Source organism: Tachyglossus aculeatus, chromosome 21 (assembly GCF_015852505.1).
Source record: "Tachyglossus aculeatus isolate mTacAcu1 chromosome 21, mTacAcu1.pri, whole genome shotgun sequence".
Taxonomy (NCBI): domain Eukaryota; kingdom Metazoa; phylum Chordata; class Mammalia; order Monotremata; family Tachyglossidae; genus Tachyglossus; species Tachyglossus aculeatus.
Window position 1 is genome coordinate 26,447,467 of NC_052086.1, and position 18,590 is coordinate 26,466,056.

An 18,590-nucleotide genomic window follows, 5' to 3' on the forward strand; every position below is an offset into this window, starting at 1 on the left:
TTCTCTGTCTCCCCCTTTTAGACTGTGAGCCCACTGTTGGGTAGGGACTGTCTCTATACGTTGCCAATTTGTATTTCCCAAGCGCTTAGTACAGTGCTCTGCACATAGTAAGCGCTCAATAAATCCGATTGATGATGATGATGATGATATTTCTACTCTCCCTATCCTTAAAATTTGTCATTTATTTAGGTGTCTGTCTCCCCCATTAGATTGTAAGCTCCTTGAAGGCGGGGCTTCTGTCTACTAATTGTAGTGTTCTCTCCCAAGCCGTAGTCTGCACGGGTTAATTGCCCTGTTGATTGATTTGACTGTTCAACATATTTTTCCCTGCAGTTTCAGAACCAGGGCCCGAAACGTTTTAAGAGAAGTGACAATTTAAAGTCTCTTTACTGCTCACCACAACTACCTTTCCTAGCTAGGAGAATGTTTCTTTTAATTTTTTTTCTTTTACATCCTGTCAAACTGGACACTCAGAAAGAAATACACACGCACCGTTTGTGAAATGGAAAATGATCCGAAAGGTTTCAAAGCACAACCCAGCTCAGCCATCATATTCAGTTCGTGAACCTCAGTGGACTTTCTCTGTCTCCATTCAGAAATTATATCTTGATTTCCTGGCAGGAAATCAGTCAGCGCACTGTGGGCGGCACATTGAACTAAGCACTTGGGAGAATACAATATAACAGAGTTGGTAGGTGAATTCCCTGCCCTCAATGTGAGGTAGCAATCAATCAATCAATCAATCGTATTTATTGAGCGCTTACTGTGTGCAGAGCGCTGTACTAAGCGCTTGGGAAGTACAAGTTGGCAACATCTAGAGACGGTCCCTACCCAACAGTGGGCTCACAGTCTAAAAGGGGGAGACAGAGAACAAAACCAAACGTATTAACAAAATAAAATAAATAGCAGTAAGAAGAAGTAAGCAAGCAGTAATAAGAAGCAGTGTGGACTAGTGGAAAGAGTGTCTTCCCGGGAGTCAGAGGATCTGGGTTCTAATCCTGGCTCCATCACTTGTCTGCTGTGTGGCCTTGAGCAAATTATTTAACTTCTCTGTGCCTCGGTTACATCATCTGAAAAATGGGGATTAAGATTGTGAGCTCTACGTGAGACAGGGACTGTGTCTAATCTTTTTATCTGTTATCTACCCCAGCATTTAGTACAGTGCCTGGCACATAGTGAGCACTTAAATACCATAAGGAAACCAAACCATGAAAGATGAGTTTACAGTCCACAGGAAAAACTGTACTCATTGTGCATTGCAGTAATTCCGCATTTCATTAATCTCCTTTGGGAGATGTGGAAAGAATGACACAATCATAATAACAATAATGGCATTTGTTAAGCGCTTACTATGTGCCAAGCACTGTTCTAAGCGCTGGGGGAATACAAGGTGATCGGGTTGTCCCACGTGGGGCTCACAATCTTAATCCCCATTTTACAGATGAGGTAACTGAAGCTCAGAGAAGTTAAGTGAGTTGCCCAAGGTCACACAGCAGACGTGGCAGAGCCGGGATTCATGTGTCTGAAGGATTTCATAAACATATAAGCCAACCAAAATCAAAAGAAATATTAGGCAAGTCTAAAGGATTTGTTTATAGGATGCATAACTTGACAAATCAGATAGAACACAACCGATTTCAAATGATCTCATTTTCAATCCATCAATGGTATTTATAGAGTGCTTACTGTGCACAGAGCGCTGTACTAAGCACTCGGGGGAGTACAATACAACAGAGTTGGAAGACATCCTCCCTTCCCACAACGAGCTCATAGTCTAGAGGGGGAGAAAGGCATTAAGATTTCCCAAGCACTTAGTACACTGCTCTGCACACAGTAAGCACTCAATAAATACAATTGATGATGATTAAGATAAATAAATTACGGACAAGTATGTAAGTGATGTGGAACTCTGATTTTGGACAAGCATTTTTCAGATCCCACCGCTCTTCACGCTCTGAGGCTCTAGGGTCTTCCTGATTTTCTCAAAAATAGTTTTGGAACAGAATCCGAATCTACTTGCCTGTTACATTCCTAAGTGTGCTTCACGTGCGATTATATGCAGACAGCAATTGCTGCACATCACTGTAGCTGTGAGTACATGTCAGGAAATGTGCACACAAAGAAAATCGTGTTCATTTCAACAGGAAAGATTACCGTCTTCCCCAGGGACATCCAGATTAGAAATTCAAATGCCCACCGAGAGAAGCCATGGCACTAACACTTCAAGAGCGATGAGACCGCTTCAGCTCAAAGTCAGAAGGACGCGTCAACGTTTCAGTAATATATACTGAGGGCCAACTGTGTGCTAAGCACGTGGGAGAGGATGATAGAGTTAGAAGATATGATCCCCGTCCTCGAGCAACTTAAACCTAGCAGAGGCAGGGGCCAGATCTAGTGGAAAGAGCACGGGCCTGGGATTTTGCTGTTTGACCTTGGGCAAGCCACTTAACTTCCCCATGCTTTAGTTTCTTCACCTGCAAAATGGGGATTCAATACCTGTTCTCCCTCCTAGACTGTGAACCCCATGTGGGACAGGGGCTGTGTCCATCTTGATTAACTTGTATTTACAATAATTATAATAATAATACTGTTGGTATTTGTTAAGCGCTTACTATGTGCAAAGCACTGGTCTAAGCGCTGGGGTAGGTACAAGGTAATCAGGTTGTCCCACCAGGGTCTCACAGGCTTCATCCCCATTTTACAGATGAGGGAACTGAGGCCCAGAGAAGTGAAGTGACTTGCCCGAAGTCACACAGCTGACAAGTGGTGGAGCCGGCATTTGAATCCACGACCTCTGACTCCAAAGCCCGGGCTCTTTCCACTGAGCCACGGCTTGACACAGAGTAAGCACATTTCAAAAAAGAGGCAGCGCAAAATAATTGATAGGAGAAAAGACAAATGACTATGCAGATGAGTAAGTTAGGATGATGGCATTTATTAAGCACTTACTAAGTGCAAAGCACTGTTCTAAGCGCTGGGGAGGATACAAGGTGATCAGGTTGTCCCACGGGGGGCTCACGGTCTTAATCCCCATTTTACAGATGTGGGAACTGAGGCACAGAGAGGTTAAGTGACTTGCCCAAAATCACACAGCTGACAAGTGGCGGAGCCAGGATTTGAACCCACGACCTCTGACTCCAAAGCCCAGGCTCTTTCCACTGAGCAACGCTGCTTACATAGAAGGGTAAGTCAGTGTATATAGGTGTGCTACAGGTCAGTGGGGGTGCCCGACAGCACAGCTGTGGTACAAACCCTGAGGAGGGCATTGAGAGGATATATGACTCAGGGAGAGGAAAGAGTAATCAGGGAAGGCCTACTGGAGGAGTTGTGATTTCAGAGAGGGTTTTACGATGGAGAGCATTATGAATGCCAAATCAAGAAAAAGCATTAGTGGACTTGCTCACGGTTCTTTCTTTTGAAATTTAGAAACCTAGCAAAATCTCATCAAAATGTGTTCCTTGTACAATTCTAAGTACAGACCTACCAATACATCAAATCAATCAATCGTATTTATGGAGCGCTTACGGTGTGCAGAGCACTGTACTAAGCGCTTGGGAAGTACAAGTTGGCAACATATAGATTCTTCAAAGCTGTAGGTGTAGGCTTCAAGGATTAGCGCTGATAGTCTAAAACCACAAAACAACAACAACAATATTGGCATTTGTTAAGCGCTTACTACGTGCAAAGCACTGTTCTAAGCGCTGGGGGAATACAAGGTGATCAGGTTGTCCCACGTGGGGCTCACAATCTTAATCCCCATTTTACAGATGAGGTAACTGAGGCTCAGAGACAAAAGCAGTTACTCAGACTGGTGAATCTAATGTGTCCAACCTGATGATTTTCTATCTATCCCAGCGCTTAGTACAGTACACAAAGTCCTTAACACACACCACCATTATATTATTATTATCACTATTGTTATAGCCTTTATTATTTTTACTGCTACTACTGCTACTACTACTACTACTGAATCCCGACTCTGCCACGTCTGCTGTGTGACCTTAGGCAAGTCACTTAACTTCTCAGAGCCTCAGTTCCCTCATCTGTAAAATGGCGATGAAGACTGCGAGCACCACCTGGGACAACTTGACCACCTTGTATCCCCCCCAGTGCTTAGAACAGTGCTTTGCACATAGTAAGCACTTAACTAATACCATCATCATTATTATTATTACTACAAGTTCTGTTTTTTTTAGTCAAGAGATTCTTGGAAATGACTCTTTTGGGGTCTGATTAGTAGATGTATGCGGCGTTTGGTAAGTACAGAATGGAGAAGTGATACATTTTCTGCCCACGGCCTACACTTACAGGGGAGGTAAACAAATATATGTAATAATTGAATAAAAACATACAGCTGAGGGCTGAAGATGGGTATAAATAAGCCCAAGCCTGGCTAGTTGATGGGAAAATCAAGGGCTCCTTAGTAATACTGGCCTCAGAGCTGGGCGGTGGGAGGGAAGGAGGGAAGGAGAGGAAGCTCCGAACAGCTGTTTGAGGTAGTTGGGGTGGGTGACTTCCTTTTCTGGTTGTATCCTGGCCTAAATGCCTTCTCTTCTGCTGTGACTCCCAACCGCTTAGCGAGGTTCCTCGTGCTGATCACCCCCCGCAATACCAGGGGCACTGGAGTGTCTGTGAATTCCTTCAGAAAAGAAGTTCTGCATATCACCCCCATGCTAGCCCTTTGTTTACAACTACTCCACACGGTTGGTTAAGAATGTTTCTGTCCCTCATTGAATTCTAGGTTGCTATGAGACAAGGCAACGTGGGGGGACTGAGGGTTTTTTTTTTTCAAATTTGGATAGATTGAGAACACATTGAAAATTTAGCAATTTTCTTTTATAAGCCAGGGAATGGAATCAAACTTGCAAAATTAAAAATTTTCACATGCTTAGTTATGTAACCATGAACATGTTAGAGAATGCCTTGTGCCTGTTTTAAGTACCATTATTATTATTAATTTATATTAACGTCTGTCTTCCCCTATAGACTGTAAGCTCATTTTAGGCAGAGAACATGTCTACCAAATCTGCAGACTGCACTCCCCCAAGCTCTAGGTAAGTCCTTGATAAATACCACTGATGACTGTTGACGTATGGGGCTGCTATCGCTTTGAGAAAAGTTCCACCCATTCGAACACAGAGAAAGTAGAGGCTAGGGGCTTGACCTTGTTATAAAAGATTCACCTCAGCACGAAACACAAACATACTTCAGTCAATCAGTGATATTTATTGAGTGTGTGGTGAGCCCACAACAAGTTGCCTTACTAGTGATTGCCTGCGATCCCCTGAACTACAAGGAATAGACTGGCGAAGGCAATGATGGGCTGTACTTGAGGACAGGCAGTTGTCAGCCTGTGGTGGTGGGGCATGGAGGGAGGCATGACCTTCTCTCCCTGTCCTACCCTGTAGCGGGCCTGGACTAATCACTGTCTGCCACGCAGAGCCACAGCTCCAAAAGCCGATTAAAGGCGGTCGTTTTGAATCACATCCCCCAATCTAGCATACTTTCCCTCTTCAAAGCCCTACTGAGAGCTCACCTCCTCCAGGAGGCCTTCCCATACTGAGCCCCCCTTTTCCTCTGCTGCTCCTCCTCCTCTCCCCTTCACCCTCCCTCCCTCTGTTCTACCCACCCCACCACACTTGTGTCTATATATATTTATTATTCTATTTATGTTATTAATGATGTGTATATATCTATGATTCTATTTATTTACATTGATGCTACTGATGCCTGTTTGTTTTGTTGTCAGTCTCCCCCCTTCTAGACTGTGGGCCTATTGTTGGGTAGGGATTGTCTCTGTTGCCAAATTTGCTCTGCACACAGTAAGCGCTCAATAAATTTGACTGACTGAATGAATGAATCATGAGGAAGCGCGCAGAGAGCAAGGATTCAGGAAGGAAGTAGGCGGGAAGCAGCAAGCATTCAGGAAGCAAAGGAAGCAGGAGCAGGAGAGAGCAGCACTCAAAGGAAGCAGGAGAAGGCAGCAGCAGCACTTGGAAGCAGAGAGGGGAAGCGATGTGCGGAGGAGGCTTGAAGCGTCAGCGGTCCGTGTCGCCGCGACTTCTCCCAACCTTCTCCCGTGGGATTGGCAGAACGGGCTCCTTGACCAGCAGACTGGTATTGGACCCTTGGTGGAGTGAGAGAGTGAGAGCATGTATGTGTCAATCCCTTGCGCGTCGGGAAAACTAAGTAAAAAGCTTTCCACAGTAATCTTGGTGGTGCCGTCTGACTCTCTGTGTCTCAATGGCTTCTCAAGAGAAGCAGCGTGGCTCAGTGGAAAGAGCACGGGCTTTGGAGTCAGAGGTCATGGGTTCAAATCCTGGCTCCGCCAACTGTCAGCTGTATGACTTTGGGCAAGTCACTTAACTACTCTGTGCCTCAGTTACCTCATCTGTAAAATGGGGATTAAGGCTGTGAGCCCCCCGTGGGACAACCTGATCACCTTGTAGCCTCCCCAGTGCTTAGAACAGTGCTTTGCACAGAGTAAGTGCTTAACAAAAACTATTATTATTATTATTATTATGTGTCACTGAGGCTGCCATGGTCCTGGAAAGTTCTGGTCGGTACGAGCTGAGGGCTCATGACAGAGTGCTTATTTATGTGCAGGGCACTGTATTAAGCGCTTGGGAATGGGAAGTACAACGGAGTTGGCAGACACATTCCCTGACCACAAGGAACTTACAATTAAACAGAAACGATAAAATATAACCCCTGGCCATCAGTTTTGTGAAAATTGTGCAACCATAATTACAGCAAATGACCTGAAACTATGTTAGTGATGTGCCTGGTCCCTTCAAGACTGAGGGTACCAAATACCTAAAAATGGCACCGGGAGCCTTGATACAGTATTTCGAGGGATCCTCTCCGAACTGGCTTTGGCCTCCTTCACTCTATGGAAACCGCCTTCTCAAAAGGTCACCATTGATCTCTTTTTTGCCAAATCCAACTGCTTCTACTCCACCTGAAGCCTCCTCCATCTCAGCTGCCTTGGATGCTGGGAACCTCCCCCTTCTCCGAGAAACATTATCAAACCTTGGTTACACTGACGCTGTCCTCTCCTGGTTCTCTTCCTATCTCTGGCAGCTCATTCTCCAGGCTGTTGTTGGCCTCCACCTGTGCCTCCCACCCCCAACTGTGAGAGTCCCTCGAGGCTCAGTTTTGGGTCCCTTTCTACTCTAACGCCCACTCCCTTAGAGAACTCATTCGTTCCCATGGCTTCAACTACCACCTCTATGCTTATGATTCTCAAATCTACAACTCCAGCCCCGATCTTTCCTTCTCTGTAACATCGTATTCCCTCGTTCCTTCGGGACATCTCTACTTGGATATCCTGCCGACACTTCAAATTTAACAAGTACAAAGCTCCTCATCTTCCCACCCAAACCCTGTCCTCTCTCCCAACACTGTAGACAGCACCACCTCATCACTGTCTCAAGCTCATAACCCTGGCATTATTCTAAACTCCCCCTCTCTCACTCATCCCACATATTTAGTCTGTCACCAACTCCTGTAGGTTCAACCTTCACAACATCGCTAAAATCCACCCTTTATCTAAATTGCTACTTTGCGGGCCCAAGCACTTATCCTATCGACTACTCTAACAGCCTTCTGTCTCTCTCCTTTCCAGCCCCTACTTCACTCTACTGCCGGGATCATTTTTCTATAAAATCATTCAGTTCAGGTTTCTCCACTCCTCAAAATCCCACAGGGGTTGCCCAGCCACCTTCATATCAAACAGAAACTCCTTTCCATTGGCTTTAAATAACTCAATCTCCTTATCTCACGGATTCTTACCACAACCCTGCATGCTCTCTACATTCCTCTAACAACGACCTACTCACTGTACCTTGATCTCATCTATCTTGATGCCCACCCCTCGCCCACATCCTGCCTCTGGCCTGGAGCTCCCTCCCATTTCATATCTGACAGAACACAACTCTTCCCCCCTTTGAAGCCTCATCAAAACCACATCTCCTCCAAGAGGCCTTCCCTGATTAAATCCTCACTTCCCCTACTCCCCCACTCCCTCTGAATCACTCTTGCTCTTGGATTTATATCCCTTATTCACCTCATCCTCAGCCCCACAGACCTTATGGAACAGATCTAATTTATTTTAATGTCTTGTCTTCCCCTCTAGGCTGTAAGCTCTTTGTGGGCAGGGAACATGACTACCAAGTCTGATGATAGTATATGAGAGCTTAGTACGGTGCTATGCACACTGTAAGCACTCTGTAATTCCAATTGATTGATTTTTCTGTATTTGAGACTCTGGGAACTCCAAATTCATGTGCCAACAGTTACAGAAGACTAGCTTCTCCTGTTTCTTCTAATAACTGTTTGTTCCATTATCTCCTCCAGGAGACATTCCCTGATTAACTCTTCTTCTCCCTAGGTTATGCCCTTCCTGATTTTGGCCTCACGTTTCTGCACCAATTTTACACTTATGCACTTCACCCACCTGTAGCACTTCTGTACATATTGATTTACATACCCCACTTTGCAAACATATCCTCATAATAACAATAATAATAATTGTGGCATTTGTTAAGCGCTTACTATGTGCCAAGCACTGTTCTAAGCGCAAGGGTAGACACAAGGTAATCAGGTTGTCCCACGTGGGGCTCACAGTCTTAATCCCCATTTTACAGATGAGGTAAATGAGGCACAGAGAAGTAACTTGCCCAAAGTCACCCAGCTGACAAGTGGCACAGTACGGATTCGAACCCACAACCTCTGACTCCCAAGACCGTGCTCTTTCCACTGAGCCACGATGCTTCTCATCTATCTACCTATCCATTTTCTTTTCTCCTTTATAACTGTATATTTGGGCTGTTAGCTCCTTGAGGTCAGGGTTCATGCCATTTCACACTTCTGTATTTTCCCACGCAAATTAGCACAGTGCTCTGCACACAGTATGCAATCAATCTTTAAAATTGATTGTTTCAGCTAAGGAATTTATTGCACTTTGTTTTTTTGTCAAGTTCAGTGCTAGTTACCAGGAGTAAATGCCGTCCTGCCATAATGTGACTTTTCATTTCATGTTTCGGCGGTCACGCTGTTCAAGGAACTAGGGCATATCGGTCCGGCAACATAAGCCTGTTTGGATGCAATGCACTATGGTATTAAAAGATAGGATTTTTTCGATGACAGTGATCATTAATGCGGGGTTTTGCAAAAACCCAACCCTCTCATTAAAGGAGACCTAGGTGCATTCAAAAGCACAGTCAGTCAAATGTCACATGATGAAGTCAATCGAGTTCAATGTTTAAAGCTTAGCTTGGGGCTAGCTGCGATTTTCTAATTACTGGCTGAAACACAGCCATCACTGGACAGGCTAATGATCTCTCTGCTGTTCTTAGCACTCCTCACTCCCAAGGAGTGGGGTCTCTGGACAGTGATAAAGGGAGCCAGCTGATTGTTTGCTAGACTCTTGCCACAGCAACATATGGGCCATTCTGATGGTGTGAATTCAGACCCCAGGGCTTTGATTACTGAACCCATCTTCTAGACTGTGAGCCCGTTATTGGGTAGGGACTCTATATTTTACCGATTTGTACTTCCCAAGCACTTAGTACAGTGCTCTGCACACAGTAAGAAGTCAGTAAATGTGATTGAATGAGTGGATGAATGAACGACTTTGCCAATGATACTTTAGCATAATGTGAAGAAAACGGACACTCCAAAGTGAAAAATACCTTAGCTGATGTGCCTTATGAGAGATTTGCACTTGACTGACTTGACTCCCACTCCCAGTTCATGATTAAACCAGTCTTTGAGGTTAGGCCTTCAAATTCCCCTGAATTTATCATGGGAAAGGAACATTCACATAACCTCTTTTCAGCTTGTACTCCAAAGTGGAGTATACCATAAGAAGAGGACTTTAATAGGTCTTAAAATAATTCCACATCAACCGTAACTGTTACTGGAAAAATTCTACCTCATTTTCTATTTGCCCATAGTCGTTTAACCAAGGATCTGTTTGACAAGCACAATCTGGTTAATCAAGCAATCAATCAATGGTGTTTATTCTGCACTTACTATGCACAGAGCTCTGCACTAAGTGCTTGGAAAAGTTCAATACAATAGAGTTGGAAGACATGATCCCTGGTCACAAGGAGTTTACGGGTCTAGAAGGGGAGACAGGCATTTAAAATACAATATGGAATGGGGAATTAGAAAGAGAAAGAGTTGAGCTTCATAATACAAAAACAGCTAATTATCATCATCTCCGCTTGAAGGGATAATTTGGCCAGGTCTAATTCTCAGTTTCCTAAATCACAATCCTCTGCATTCATTTATTCTATTGTATTTCAGTCGTATCGTATTTATTGAGCACTTACTGTGTGCAAAGCCCCTGTATTAAGCACTTGGGAGAGTACAATGTAACAATAAACAGACACAATCCCTGCCCATAACAACCCTACAGTCTAGAAGGGGAGGATTCCCCAACAAATAATAATAATAATAATAATAATAATAATAATAATAAAAATAGCATTGGTTAAGCGCTTACTATGTGCAAAGCACTGTTCTAAGCACTGGGGAGGGGTAACAAGGTAATGAGGTTGTCCCATGGGCTCACAGTCTTAATCCCCATTTTACAAATGAGCTAACTGAGGCTCAGAGAAGTTAAGTGACTTACCCAAGGTCACACAGCAACCAAGTATAGTAATAGTGTAGTGACTTTGGAGGCAATGACAACTTGCATTCTAAAGACTAGCTTTCAAACAGCACCAAGTGCTTTCGCAAGTACTCTCATATTTCCTCCCAATATCCCTGGGAGATATGGAAGGGAAAGGGGATTGTCTCTCTTTATTGCTGTAGTGTACTTTCCCAAGCACTTTGTACAGTGCTCTGAACACGGTAAATGCTCAATAAATGTGACTGAATGAATGAATTCAAGGAAGAGACCTGGAAATCCTGAGTCTCTGCCTCACTGCTTCTTACGGGGTACCGGGTTTTGGAAGGCAGGATGCTCCCCGCTCCACTTCTCCTCATTACAAATATGGCTGTGAGTGGCAACAACCTTTATTCATTCAATCGTATTTACCGAGCGCTTACCGTGTGCAGAGCACTGTCCAAATTAGTCTCGGTGTCCCAAGCATTACGCTTGGATAAATCATACGGTAAAAAATAAAACACACACCTGAGCAACTGCTTCTCAATTGATTCTCCCCTTTGAACCAACTCTGGGTGAAATCGAATGACATCCTGCTTGTTTATGGAATATGAGGTAAGGGCCAAGGCCCCAGAAGAGAAGATTATACAGAAAACGATCGCTGAAACCTCCTTTCCTGGATCATGGCTCAGACCTACCGGCCCAGAGACATCTATTGATGTAACTATTTTTGGCCCTAAAAGCACAGAGCAAAACAGTCTCCCGAGTGGCAAATGGTTTAGGCAGCTGTCAGCTGCCCGAGGCAGATATCATCTCAGCCCAGTCCTGAGCTGCTAGAAACTGTGAGAATGAGGACGCACAACTCGGAATTTTAAAGTCATGGAATTCCCAAGCAGGAAGAGGGATCCAGCTAGCTCACTGTCTGGCTTCCAAAGAGCGCCTCTAAATTACGGGGGACAAATTCGGTTTACTTACACTGAATATGCCAATGATCCTACAATTCAATAACCAGGGAGGGTAGAGCCCTCCACTGAAGGAAGTATTGGTAAATAGATGGTATTGGGGTTTAGCAACCCTGACAATAATTCTTCCCTGTGTCTAATTTCAGTCTCTCTAGCTACAATGTAAATCCCTTTCGTATACTTGTGTTCTCAGCCCCACAGCACTTATGTACAGATCCGTATTTACTCACTTATATTAATGTCTGCGTAGCTGTCTATACCGTAAACTCACTGAGGGCAGGGAATGGATTTTTCTACTCTGCTACGGTGTACTCTCCCAAGTGCTTAGTACAGTGTGCTGCACACAGTAAGCACACAATACATACCACTGACTCACTGGGGGCTGAAAAACAGCTCACTTTTACAACTGTCCTTAAATTAACACTGCATATGAGAAGCAGCGTGGCTCAATGGAAAGAGCAAAGACTTGGGAGTCAGAGGTCATGGGTTCAAATCCCGGCTCTGCCAATTGTCAGCTGGGTGACTTTGGGCAAGTCACTTAACTTCTCTGTGCCTCAGTTCCCTCATCTGTAAAATGGGGATGAAGACTGTGAGCCCCATGTGGGACAACCCAGTCACCTTGTATTCTCCCCAGAGATTGGAACAGTGCTTTGCACATAGTAAGCACTTAATAAATGCCATTATTATTATTATTATTATATAGTTAAGTATGGTTAATAACTAATCCCTGCAAACTTTCTTTTGCAAATTAAATAACCATATTTCTTAAAGCATTCTGGCTAAGCGGTGGGCATCGGGAAAGAGGAGAAGAAACAACGGGCCCAGATAATTCAGAAGATATTCAGTTTTGGAATACTTGAGTTTACTTTAAACAGACAAAGTGTCAACCAAAAGGTAGAACGTTTGCACCTTTTTGGATATTAAATAATCAATGAATGATTGCTTTACCCTGTTAGTGGAGAACAAGCAACTAAATTGCATTACTTGGAAAACACTGCAGGGGAATAGACTTCATCCCATCTCCTAAGCTTAACAGAAGGAACTTCAAATTGTTTTTATTACAAGAGAAATGCAACCCTTTTCAAAAGAAAATGCTACAGACATGGAATAGACTTCATGCCATTTCCTAAGCTTAACAGAAGGAACTTCAAATTGCTTTTATTACAAGAGAAATGCAACACTTTTCAAAAGAAAATGCTACAGACATTTAGAGATTGTAAGCTTTTTTTAATCATACGATTAAATGAAGTCCTTGTTTTTAGCTCAACACAAAGCCTGTCTAGATGAAGGAAATCATTTTAGAATCTAAAAAGTAGTGCAACACTACTCCCATGGTGACTGTAAATTAGTTATGAGCAAGGTATTTTAAGATGCGACTCATGAATAAATTATAACCCATTAACATGTGATTTCCACATACTCTCAGTTACTTTAAAAACTGGAGTCATACTGCCTTTCTAGGGTTCCTTTCTGAAATGTGTACGCATCGACAGGGGTTTTGCGGCACAGAACAAATCAAATGATCTAAGAGTCTTTTGTTCATGAACTTCTGAAGGTTTTCTGAGGCAAGAGGATAGAAATGACTTCATTGGCTTAGAGCCATGACATCCTGGAGCTTAAAAACCACATTAAAGAAATGCACATCTTTAGCTGAGAAGCAGTGTGGCCTAATGGCTACAGCACAGGCCTGGGAGTCGGGTCATGGGTTCTAATCCTGGCACCACCACTTGTGGGCTGTATGACCTTGAGCAAATGACTTCACTTCTCCATGCCTCAGTTACCTCATCTGTAAAATGAGGATCAAGACTGTGAGTCCCATGTGGGACATGGACTCTGTCCAACCCAACTTCCTTGGATTCATTCATTCAATCATATTTATTGAGCGCTTACTGTGTGCAGAGCACTGTACTAAGCGCTTGGGAAGTACAAGTTGGCAACATATAGAGATGGTCCCTACCCAACAGTGGGCTCACAGTCTAGAAGGGGGAGACAGACAACAAAATAAAACATATTAACAAAATAAAATAAATAGAATAAATATGTACAAATAAAATAAAGTAATAAATACATACAAACATATATACACACATATATGTATACATATATATATGTATACAGGATCTACTTGGATCTACTCCAGCGCTTAGTTCAGTCCCCAGCACTCAGTAAGTGCTTAATCCAATAATTATAATAATCTGAGAACGAAGGCAGCAAATGCTATGTCAACACTTTTTTTTATCATGGTATTTGTTAAGCACTTACTATGTGCCAGGCAACGTACTAAGTGCTGGGGTAGCTACCAGATAATCGGGTTGGACACAATCCAGGTCCCACGTAGTACTCACAGTCTAAATCCCCATTTTACGGATAAGGTAACTGAGGCATAGAGAAGTTAAGTGAGTTGTCCGAGGTCGCTCAGCAGACAAGGGACAGAGCCAGTATTACAACCCAGGTCCACTGAATCTCAGGCCCAAACTCTTTCCACTGTTCATTTGTTCCATCACTCAATCATATTTACTGAGCGCTTACTCTGTGCAGAGCACTGTACTAAGCGCTTGGATAGTACAATTCAGGAAGACATGGAAGGTCTGGAAGTGGGAAGAAGAGACAGACAAGGGTATTTTACAGCACAAAGATACAAAGTTATCGGGTTGTCCCATGTGGGGCTCACAATCGTAATCCCCATTTTACAGATGAGGTAACTGAGGTCACAGAGAAGTGAAGTGACTTGCCCAAAGTCACACAGCTGGCAAGTGGTGGAGCCAGGATTAGAACCCATGACACCTGACTCCCAAGCCCGTGCTCTTTCCACTAAGCAACGCTGCTTCCCATATTCTGTAGCGTGTGATTCCATAAAAGCCCTTCAGTAATCAGGGGAAAAATATCATTCAAAATTGTCTCCAACTAAAAACTGTACTGACCTTGCCCAACATTCTTTTAGGCAAATATAGTTTGAGGAGGTGTGATATAGTCTTATTTAACAATTATTAACAACTCTAAAAGCATAAGGTTGCTCCACATGTATAAAAAGGCTTTAAATAAAGGTTTCAGTCCAGGGTCAAAGTCTCACACTCCAAGCTATGTTTGAAGCTATGCTGATTTTTTCTTTATGGTACTTGTTAAGTGCTTACCATGTGTCAAGCACTGTTTTAAGCGCTGGAATAGATACAAGTTAATCAGATTGGATGTGGTCTCTGTCCCACATGGTGTTCGCAGACCAAACAGGAAAGAGGGCAGGTACTGAATCACCATTTTACAGTTGAGGAAACTGAGGTACAGAGAAATAAAGTGACTTGCCCAAGGCCACACAGCAGGCAAGTTGTCGAGCTAGGTTTAGAATCCAAGTTTTCTGACCCTCCAGGCCTTTGATCTTTCCGATGGGCAAACTGCTTCCCTGTAGGCCACACAGATTTTTTTTGTGTGTGTATGTGGGCTTTTTGTAAGCAAAGAAAATCTGGAGGTGGTGGAATAGGGTATTCTGCCCAATGGCATTAATAGGATTATGAGACAATTTGGTTATCCTCAGCCTTGCACTGAAGCACAAACTCATAAACCTAGCTATTATCTCCTAATGATATTATCCTTTGTGTTCCTATTTGGTCTTGGAGCAGCTGTCCCCTTAAACATAGTGTAGATCAGCTATCAAGTGAAGATGAAGTTAAAGAATAACAGAATTGTCTTTTGGTTTGAATTTAAATCTCCCTAAGGTTTGGTTCATTTCATTGAGGTTAAGAAGTACCTTGGCCAAATGGAAAGACCACAGGCCTGAGTCTAATCCTGACTGTGCCTCTTTTACCTTGCTGATTTTCTCCAACCCAGCCTGCTCACTTTGCTCTTTGAACACCAACTTACTCACTGTATCTTGATCCCTTCTACCTTGCCACCAAATCCTTCTCTCAGTTTTGCAACTCCCTCCTGCTTCATATCTGACAGACAGCTGTCTCCAAGAGGCTTCCCCAGTTAAGAAGTACCTTGGCCAAATGGAAAGACCACAGGCCTGAGTCTAATCCTGACCGTGCCTCTTTTACCTTGCTGATTTTCTCCAACTCAGCTTGCTCACTTTGCTCTTCAAACACCAACTTACTCACTGTATCTCGATCTCTTTTACCTTGCCACCATATCCTTCTCTCAGGTCTGCAACTCCCTCCCGCTTCATATCTGACAGACCACTGTCTCCAAGAGGCTTCCCCAGTTAAGCCCTTATTTCCCCTATTCTCTCTCCCTTGTGTCACCCTTGCACTTGGATCTAGCCTTCAAACATTTAATATTTACCCCACCCTCAGGCATATACATAGCCATACTTTATTTAAATGTCTGTTTCCCTCTCTAGACCGAAAGCTCCTTGTGGGCAGGGAACACGTCTGCCAACTCTGTTGTACTGTGCTCTCCCAAGTACTTAGTATGGTTCTCTTCACACAGTAAGTGCTCAATAAATACGATCGATTCCTTTGGCACATCTCTGATGAATACCCACAGTTAGGATATAGTACCCCTATTAGTGTGACGCCTACAATAGCTTGGTTTTTAAGTGTGGTCTGGATTTTTCAAGCGAAAAAAAAAATTGGGGGAGCAATTGGATTTTTTAAATGCAGGTAAAAAGCTAGTGTAAATATAAAAGTACCATGGTTATTTTTATGATTTTTATGATTCATTTACAACATCTGTATGACAAATGTTTCTTTGGTAATGTTAATTTGCCACTGAATCAAATGGGTAGACGAATGCTTGAGGTTCCAGCTACCAGTTGCCACACGTAGGAGTGTTAAGGTAATGGATATTGGATGCCAGTGTCAGTCCAAAAATGTAACAGTATGTCCAAATCTTGGGCTTGTGGTGAGGGGTTTAATGAAGGCAGACACACACAAGTGACAAGCTAAAAAGGCCTCTTGGCACCGCATTCTCCAAGCAAATGCCAGGCTTCTTCCAGAGACGGAACAGAAATCTCACAGAAGAAAAGACTTATGATGAATTTTAAAATGACCAAATCTTCCAACCATTACACTGCAAAATACAGGTGAGTGGATTGGTGACCGTTAAAAAATCATGGAAGCATTAGGATGGATTAGTACCTTGAAAGACAATTTTCACTGTCAAAATAAAATCTTATGGCGTATACACAGTTTTCTGGGTTTAACATATAAGTTTTTCAGGTGTAGAAATATAGAAATAATTATGGCATTTAAGGGCTTACTCTGTTTAAAGCACTGCTCTTGGTTCTGGTAAAGTAAAAAAGTCAACTACCTAATGGGGAACATCTCCAACAATTCGTTCATTCATTCAATCGTATTTATTGAGCGCTTACTGTGTGTAGAGCACTGTACTAAGCGCTTGGGAAGTACAAGTTGGCAACATATACAGACAGTCCCTACCCAACAGTGGGCTCACAGTCTAGAAGGGGGACACAGAGAACAAAACAAAACATATTAACAGAATAAAATAAATAGAATAAATATGCACAAGTAAAATAAACAGAGTAATAAATACGTACAAACAGGTGAGTACGTATACGTACAATATAAACATGCTAACGCCTATTCATCTATAATTGACCGAATTCTCATTTTGGGGGAATTTTTGTAAAAGCAACATATTCAAGTTTGGTTCAGGAGTCAATCCCTCATTTATTACATTGTTTCTGTGAGAAAATTGGTTTCGATTTAGGTTATCGGGAACAAACTGTGTCCTAAGTCCACAGAGGACTCTCTTAAAAGTATTTGGCATTGTTACACAGTGAGCCAACCCAGTGCCTAAATTTTTTCTCAGGCATGAAGTTAGGCCCTTTGAGGAGGGGAATTAACTTCTTCAGTTTGCAAAGGAAACACCTGGAGCTCTGTTGCCTATTATGTGTATTCACTACAATTCATTCATTCATTCAATCATATTTATTGAGCGCTTACTGTGAGTACAGCACTGTACTAAGCGCCTGGGAAGTACAAGTTGGCAACATATAGAGACGGTCCCTACCCAACAATGGGCTCACAGTCTAGAAGGGGGAGACAGACAACAAAACAAAACATGTGGACAGGTGTCAAGTCATCAGAATAAATACAAATAAAGCTAGATGCACATCATTACCAAAATAAACCAGATCATCTAGCAATCTGAAAGTGGAGGTTCCTTCTAAAGTGTTTGTTTTCTTACTAAAGCAATCAATCAATGCTATTTAATGAGCGCTTACTATGTGAGAAGCACCGTTCTAAGTGCGTGGGAGAGGAGGATACAATAGAATTAGCAGATAATAATAATAATAATAATGACGGCATTTACAATAGAATTAGCAGATGTGTGTTCCCTGCCCATAATGGGCTAACCTTTCAAAATCCTGGGAGAATGGGGCTCAAGAGTTCCCAATTTTCATGAAACCAACCCAGTGTTTTAGTGACAAGAAAAGCCATACACAGATGCAACAATTTAGGGCCACCACAACAAAGAACTGCTGTAGCGTTTCTTCCATTGGTGTTGGCGTGGGAAATAGTAGGATTTATTTGCTGAACAACCACTGGCCGTTACCTCCTTTAATTCTTTTGCCTTTAAAATAAGTATCAGTTACCTCACTGTGCGTTTATGAAGGTTATTTGGTGGACTACCAAAAGGCACTTTTAAATTTAGCCATTACATTTACTGTTACCGAGACTGAAAAACAACAAATACGGATCTTCGGAGGCCAGATTAAAAATAAGGCTTTGTGATAATAATAGTAATGATAATAATAGTGGTATTTCTTAAGTGCTTACTATTTGCCAAGCTTTGTACTAAACGCTGGGGCAGACACACAACAATCAGGTTCCCACTGTAAGTATGAGGGAGAACAAGTACTGAATCCCCATTTTACAGATGAGAGAACTGAGGCACAGAGAAGTTAGGTGACTTCCCCAAGGTCACATAGTAGATAAGTGGCGGGGCTGGGATAAGAAACCAGGTCTTCTGATTTCCAGGCTCGAGCTCCTTCCATTAGGTCACGCTGCTTTGCTGAGGGCATTTACACAGATGAAACTACACTGACCAAAAAG

The 18,590-nt window shown here is 42.9% G+C and overlaps 1 protein-coding gene across 3 annotated transcripts in view; it reads right to left on the reverse strand.

Annotated features, from left to right (window-relative positions):
- Positions 1-18,590, reverse strand: part of CCDC92 (coiled-coil domain containing 92) — a 58,880-nt gene that overhangs the window by 20,558 nt on the left and 19,732 nt on the right. The gene's annotated exons all lie outside the window — the stretch shown is intronic.